Source organism: Spinacia oleracea, chromosome 1, assembly GCF_020520425.1.
Source record: "Spinacia oleracea cultivar Varoflay chromosome 1, BTI_SOV_V1, whole genome shotgun sequence".
Classification (NCBI taxonomy): domain Eukaryota; kingdom Viridiplantae; phylum Streptophyta; class Magnoliopsida; order Caryophyllales; family Amaranthaceae; genus Spinacia; species Spinacia oleracea.
This window is the reverse complement of record NC_079487.1, coordinates 10549644-10557762: the sequence shown is the minus strand read 5'-3', so window position 1 is coordinate 10557762 and position 8119 is coordinate 10549644. Positions and strand designations below refer to the sequence as shown.

Below are 8119 nucleotides of genomic sequence, written 5' to 3'. Positions count from 1 at the left end.
ATGAATAGGCGTTGAATTCACAAATAGCTCCAACTATCTCCCGACGTGCGAGCAATTTCCCTAAGAATCAAACATGAACTCCCGTTCTACACTATCATCACGGGGTAAGTTAAAGTCCAATTCAATCAAATAGTCAAGTTTAGGTCTTTAATCCCTTTCCAACCCAACTAGACTACTCCAATCAATTATGGAACACTTAATTGATCAAGTTAAATGCAACATGTATCGGAAATGCTTAAACATGTAATAATTTAATCATGAAAATCCATAATTTCCAATCACAAACACCCAAGCCAATAAATGTTGAGTTTTCACCAAACCCTAACCAATAAACTACTCCATCAACATAAAAATATGAAATTTATAGAAATTAATAACTAAAAACATGATTCTAAACAATAACAACAACTAATCTAAACATGAATCATTAAACTAAACAAAAACAATTAAACTAATTAAAACGATAAATAAATAAGCCAATAAATGAAGAGAGAGATAGAAATTTCTCATTGAATGATTGTTGGTTCTTCAAACCAAATTGCCACACTTAAATTCAAAAGCCCAAATTTTTCATTGATTTTCCTCACTTTATCTCTCTAAAAAAACTAAGCATAAACCCTCAACCCTAAGAGAAAAGAAGAGCTAAGACTAATTATGTACATGGTCTAAGTTGATAGAAAATGAAGTATTTAAACAATAAGTTAATAAAAGAAAGGAAATTTTGTGAAACACTACCTTAATGTTTGGACGTTTTGTGAATTACTACCTTATAAAAGATTTTTTATATTTTCCTACCTTATAAGTTTAATATGTGTTAGTAACACTATCTTGTAACAGAAAACGTTAAATCTCTCCGTTTGTGGGTCCAATCCCAACGACTTATTCCAATTCTCTTTCATATTTCTCGATGGTCCTCGATCTCCCGTCTTTTTCCAACCTCAAATTACACCAAGAAATACACCCAGATAACTTCACTGCTGTCCCATATGGCATTTTTTTAGGCCTTGACCGCTTCTAAAATCTATCTTTAGAAAATAATCCGCATCTCAGTCCTTGGAACTTCCCAGTTGAGTTGACGGGCTATACTGCTTTGGTATCTCTCTATGCTAGCAAATCCAATCTTATGGGACCTATACCAGATATTTTTGGCTCCCTCGTTAGTTTCCATAACCTTAGGCTATCATACAACAATTTGATAGGTCACTACCAGGTTCCCTAAATAAACCTAGATGCAGAATTTGAGGCATGAAAATCAACAAATAAGTCTGTTTGGCTCCCTTGGTGTTCTTGCTGGAATGAGCTTATTAAAGCAGGTGTTGCTGCAAGGAAACAATTTTACTGGCCCAATTCTTGACCTTACAAAAAGCTAGCAAGGGTATTTTTTATCCATAATTTCAACACAATCGATTGGCTTAGACCCACAATCCTTGATAACATTGCCCAGATTAGTCAATATCTCATTGCAGAATAACAAGCTCCAAGGCCCATTCCCAAGTTTCCCGGACACCGTCACAATGGTGACACTTGGGACAATCCTATTCTGCAACGATGTTTAAGGAGTTTGTGATGACAATTTTCTCAAGTGGGTCTTCTTTTACAAAGATTGAAAAATGAGAATACAAAGAGGAGTAAAGAACAGAGACTGAGAAAGAGTAAAGAGAAATGAAATAAAGTTGTTGGGATGGGCCCACAAACGGAGAGATTTAACGTTTTCTGTTAAATGTCAGTGTTACTAAATCATATCAAACTTATAAGGTAGGAAAATATAAAAAAGTTTTTATAAGGTAGTAATTCACAAAACGTACAAACATTAAGGTAGTGTTTCACAAAATTTCCTAAAAGAAAATAAAATAAAATAAAGAAAAAATGAAAAAGAATAAAAGAGAAAAGATTAAAAGGGGGAAAGAAAATGAAGAAAATGGAAATTAAAAATGTAAGGGGATCCCAGTAGTAGCAGACCCCGTAGCTTTTGTTTTCCCCCAAAACAAATGAGACCCTCCTCTCCTCTTTTGCCTTTTTTTTCGTCCCCTTCCTCTTCGTCCATTTTACCCTAAATTAATTGGGTTTTTGCTCCCTCCTTCGCACTTACTCTCCACCTTCGCGGCCCCTTCTTCTTCTTCGCTGCTCCATCTTTTCCCTCATCACCACTGTTCATCGTCCATCATCATCAGCATCATCACCGTGCATCTTCCATCATCAACGATTGATCTTCATCATCAATCCATCATCACCTCACCGCCGATCGATCAACATCATCCATCACCGTCGAATTAAATTCGAAGGACCAAATTTGTTGCTCAATTTTCAATTAATCGTAGCCGTCAAGCTTCATTAATTCCGTACAACCAAACCGTTCAAATGTTCGGACGAACCTGAAAAAGAACCGGTCGAACTTAGTTGTGGTTTAGGCGAACTTCATTCGGGTTCTACCGAACCTCCTACAATCAGGAACTCTAAATTTTCTGAGATGGAGTGAAGGATAAGGTAGTGGTGTGGTGTAGGCTAGGAGGAGGTGGTGTGGAGGTGTTGGGCTTTAAGTTTGGCCTTTGACTACACATAGTTCACAAATTCATGTTATGCTTCAAACTTCGGGAACATTGACACCTACACACATAACCAAAACACGAGGGGAGAATAACATAATAATAGCAAATAAAAGTAAATAAATAAATAAATCAAAAATAATAATAATAATAATAATAATAATAATAAATAATAATAATAGTGATAATAATAATAATAATAATAATAATAATAATAATAATAATAATAATAAAATAATAATAATAATAATAATAGAGAATAATAGGAAATAGAAACAACTAAATAGAAATTAATAGAAATAAAATAGAAAATTAATAACAAAAACTAACATAATTAAACTATAAAAATATAAAACAAATAAAATAAATAAACTACGAAACTAAGACCTAAAAACTAACAAAAATAGCTAAAAACGCTAAACTAAGCTATAAATAATGAAAATAAGAAATTAAGGAAAATAAAGATTAAAGATAGAATAAATAGAATAAAATGACTCAAATTATGCCTAAATTACTACCCTATGAGCGACATAAATGCCACTCATCATAACCTTAAACTCAGAAGGTGTTAACAAAGACATAACACGAGTAGGATCCGTTGAAGCCCCTTTCGGTCGTAGTAGGTCAAGCACTTCAAAATTAGTAAGAGGACCAGCATTGGTCTTTAGGCTGCAATATTAACATGTAATTATTTCACAAACAAATAAATAAAGATAAAATTAACCAAGGAGAATTGATTAATGAAGAGTGGAAGAATGTACATCTTCATTAGGACGGACAATTAGTGTGCTTTGCCTACAAGTACAGAAGAAACTAAAGACTTCTGCACATGTAATTCACACATTGTAAGCAATGTTGATCCATGATTTGAAAGAGAGATAGCACCAATATTCAAGACAAGATAAAACCAAAAAAAAAAAAAACTTATTCGATTAAAAGTACTTTAACAAGAATCACAAATATTTTTCTCGCTGAGTTTGCATATTTTGGGAAACAATTTACAATTTCCATTTAGAAACAAATCTCTTTCTAGAAAAGTTACTAAAGTATCATCTCCATCTTCTTCACATAATGAAGAAGAATGACAAGAATCATGGGGATGGAGAAGAATTTTGTTCATTGTGATCAAAGAGTTATGTTCAATAATTATAATCAATCAAATATTTATTCATTGTCTAATGATGACATCAACGGTCTTATGCGCGTATGCTAGTTTCATAGGACACTTGGTCAAGATAGTGAAAAAGTTTGACAATGATCAAAACTGATACAAACTTCTTGAAAGTTTGAAGCTAAACAATAAATACATAACTAGATTATTACTCCACAAAAATTCTTTGGTACCACCAAAACTGCCACTTAGGGCCAATTGTAAAATGTTCATCTTCTTTGATAAGATCACCTCTTGATAACCTAAACAATTCAATTGCTATTGTACTCATTTGAGGACATCCATTCATATGCAAAACATTAAGCTTCTTGCAACCATTCTTCAAAGCTGCCAACCCACGATCACACAAGTTCCTACATCGATTCACATGGAGTCTTTCCAAATTGTTACAATTCAAGTCAATCGACTCCCACCCTAAAACTCGAATCTCATGACATGATGCCAAATTCCACTCCACTAATGATGGACAACCTCGAGCAATTAGTCCGACACCCTCATCCCTAATTTTCCTACATAGTCTCATATTCAAAACCCTAATCATTTTTCCAAATCCTCCCCCAATTGCTGATAATCCATCTCCAAGAATCGACCAACTAAGATTCGAAATGTTTAGATATTTCAATCCTCCTCCGCTTACCATACTTGTTATCCCTTCATGGTCGAGTTTACAAGATTCAGCTTCCAAATTACCCAAAGTTCGAGAACACCCACGAAACCCAACACCCTTTATGTTCCTACAATTGCTAATTCTAATCCCATATAGATGAACACAATTCCGAACAAGAGAGTTTATACCACTATCAGTAATACCCAAACAATAGGTAAGATTAACATCTTCCTATCCCAAACAAGACTTAGCCAAGCTTTCTAAACCTACATCAGTAATATTGCAACGATATAGGCTGATAAACTTCAACAAAGGGCAACCACTTGCTGCAAACGAAACACCATTATCACCGATCTTAAAACAACAATCCAAATGTAAGGCTCGAAGATTTGAACCAAAGTACTATAACAGCTTTAGACCTGAATCTGGTAGTGTACTGCACCCAGATAAGGATAGTGATCGTAGGTGTTGATAACGTGACAGTGTTTTATAAAGGTCATATGTGTCTATCATGTATGGGTTTCTGAAGAGATGTTTAGTGTAGGTGAGTGAGCAATCAAACTGTAAGGATTGCCGGTTTCGGTTTTGAAGATCAAGGCACTTACTGCAGGTAAATCCAAAGGATACTCGATCATGTTCGGTAGTAAGGTGTTTGAAGATGAAAATAAGTCAATCATCAGGAAGATCAAGTATGGTAGTGGGATTATAATCAATCTCAGAATCCTCAATTGTATCATCAGAAAATTCCAATTTGGTACTGGAATTATTGATCTGGGATTCCTCCATTGCAGAATTGAACCCCAAAATTATTGCAAGTTTGCAACCAGTCAATTAAAGCAGGTAGTATCTTACAATAGCCCACAATTACAGATTTTGAATCAAACCGACCAGTGTAAACCCTAAATCACCTAATGCAGTGAGGGAAAGTATAGGAAATTTATCAAATTTGAGTAAATTCAGGCCAAAAAAACAATAGTTAACAAGCAATTTTCTGGAATTTGACAAAAAATAGAACATGGATGAACAAATACAGAGCGCCCAGATTAAATTCTCTCAAAACTAATGCTTTTGGATCAAACCATCAAAGTGAACCCTAAAATTATAAATCTGTGATTACTCCATTGCACAAATGAACCCTAAAATTCTTCAATTAAAGCAGGCAGTATCTTACAATAGCCTACAATCACTGATTTTCAATCAAAACCACTAGGGTTAGACCTAAGTCAGCTAATGCAGTGAGAAAAAATCCAGGAAATTTATCAAATTTGAGTTAATTCAAGCCAAAAAACAATAGCTAATAAGCAAATTTCTGAATTTGACAAAACAAATAGAACATGGATGAACAAATTGAGAGTGTCCAAATTGAATTCTATCAGAAAAAAGTTACAAAAATAGAATAAGATCGCTCAAAACTGATGATTTTGGATCAAACCCATCAAAGTGACCCACTAATTGTTCATGATTTAATTCGGAAAATGTAAGCATTTGAGAATGAAGCTTGATTAAAAAATAAAATAAAAATACCGAATGATAGTAACTAGAGTAATTAGGAGATACCAGGTGAGCTAGATTAATGGAAGCCTGTACCAACATACAACGGATGAACAAGAGAGAGAAACGTTGAGATTGGAGAAGGAAAAATTTTTATGTGAACAAGATGATTGATGATGAACCAAGGATTGTCTTGAGTTTCTGAGTGAACACAAATTCACTACCCCCACGCCCACAAGGGGATTTGTTAAAAAATGACATGAACCAAAATTTGAGTGGAAAATAATCATCCATCTGTTCCTAATTTTTTGTCCCATGTATCAAACGATAAAAAAAAAAAAGTGTGAAATCAAATACTCGTATATGATAGAGTAAAGTTGTAATATCTATGAACATTTATGGTAACGGGACAATATTTTGGGACAGGCTAATGGTAAATAGAGCAAACAAATAGGACTGAAGAAGTAGTTGACTACTCACGAAATATTGCAATTATCTCACAATACGACTTTTCGTACCTTATAATCGTACCAGGTACAAACAATTAACCAACTAATGTATGAAGCATTATTTTGCCCATATACACAATCACATAAGGTACAAGCACGTTGACAAAGAAATTATGTTAGTTGTACTTGCAAGAGTTGTTAATTAAAAATCCGACTCTAACTCTAACTCTAATTTTCTTAAATTAGGATTAGAAGATCAGGTGGAGTTTAAGCTTTGATAGTTTGACGATTTTGCGTGAAAAACTACCCAATCATCCCAGCCAAGTTCGAAGTGACCTTACCAGTGGGGTCTTATTTGGATTAGGAGACTAGGTGGAATTTAAGCTTTGACGGTTATGCGGTAACAAACTAGCCGATCAACCCGATCAAATTCGAAGTGACCTTACCAATGAGTTATTTGTCTAGTAGTTAAAACAGAAAGCAAGTGAAGATACGTAGGGGTGTTCAAAATTACCCGACCCGCATTACCCGACCCGTCGACCCGCTGACCCGACACAAATAAACCGGGTAATTTTCAGTTTTTGGTAAAATAAATGGGCCGGGTACCCGACACGGGAAAATAAGCATGTTTCCGGGTCGGGTCATGGGCCGTTTAGTTTAAGAAGTCGGGTACCCGGTACCCGTTAAAATAATATTAAATAATCTTTTTTTTAAAAAAGTTTAAGTTGCCAATAGGGTTTACTTGTAATACCTCGTATTTTTCTATTATTATAAATATATTTTATTATATTTACAAAGCATTTCGTTGTATTTTTACAAACTAATTTCATTTAATGAGAATTAAATGCGCGTTTATTTTTTAAGTAATTTAAATATTAATTATTTCGAAAACCGTATTTTTTATTAAATAGATTCAAGGAATTTATTTAGTCGGGAATTGTTGGGTCGTATTTCAAACGAATTTAATAAACTTAAAGCCCGGTCGTTTTGTTTTAATTAAACCCAACAAAGCTTGCAAGGAAATTAATGAACTAAGCCCGAAAGCAAGCCCAACTCAAAAGCACCCTAACCTAGCCCACAAAGGAGAGGAACCTATAAATAAGACCTCATGTCAAACCCTCACAACAAAAAATTCAGAAATCTCTCTCTCTCCTCTCCCTCTCTCCTTGCGGCACACTCCACCCGCACTCCCTCTTCTTCGTGCGCCCTTGCTTGCAGCGCAATCCAGCCCCTCGCCCTCTCTCTCGCCCGTCCCGCACCGCAGCGTAGCACTACGTGCCTGCGAGGTTGCGTGGTCGTGCTCGCCCTCGTCCCGCGTCGCGTCGCAGCACAACAGCAGTGATGTGTGTGCGTGCGCGCTGTGTTCCGCCTGTGCCCAGCGCCTCTCGCTTGTCCCCTTGCGCGCACGTTGCGTGCGTGTGTGTGTCTTGCTGTGCCCAGCGCCCTCGTCGCTTGCCCTGTCCCTCGCGCGCGCGCGCCCGTGTTGTGGTGCGTGCGTCGCTGCTGCTATTATTATTGTGGTCGTGTGCGTTGGTCGGCACACACACACACGATTAATTAATCGTTGTGTGTGTGTCTGTTGATCAATTGTTCAAACAAATTTTGTTTTCAAAAATATTAATTTTCAGTTTTAAATTGATTTGATTATTGTGATTAGTTTAATTATTGGATTTTTTATATTAATTAAAACGGTTATGAACACCGTATTGGGTTAGTAGTATGTTTTAATTAAAAACATTGGTTTTGATGATTTAAATTATAATTTTCAGATTACATATGTTTATAAAGTGTGGATTTTTGAAGTCAAAACATGTTTTCGGAATAAACTATTGCTAGGGTTTTGGTTTCAAATTGATTG

The 8119-nt window shown here is 35.4% G+C and overlaps 1 long non-coding RNA gene and 1 pseudogene across 1 annotated transcript; both read right to left on the bottom strand.

Annotated features, from left to right (window-relative positions):
* Nucleotides 1–1756: 1756 nt before the first annotated feature.
* Nucleotides 1757–5884, bottom strand: LOC110799555 (F-box/LRR-repeat protein 12-like; annotated as a pseudogene).
* LOC130466258 (uncharacterized) lies at nucleotides 1757–6012 on the bottom strand. Its single transcript, XR_008926299.1, has 2 exons — nucleotides 5879–6012; nucleotides 1757–2604 (listed from the first exon to the last, which is right to left on the bottom strand). It is a non-coding gene; the product is annotated as an uncharacterized lncRNA (long non-coding RNA).
* Between the last annotated feature and the right edge of the window lie 2107 nt (nucleotides 6013–8119).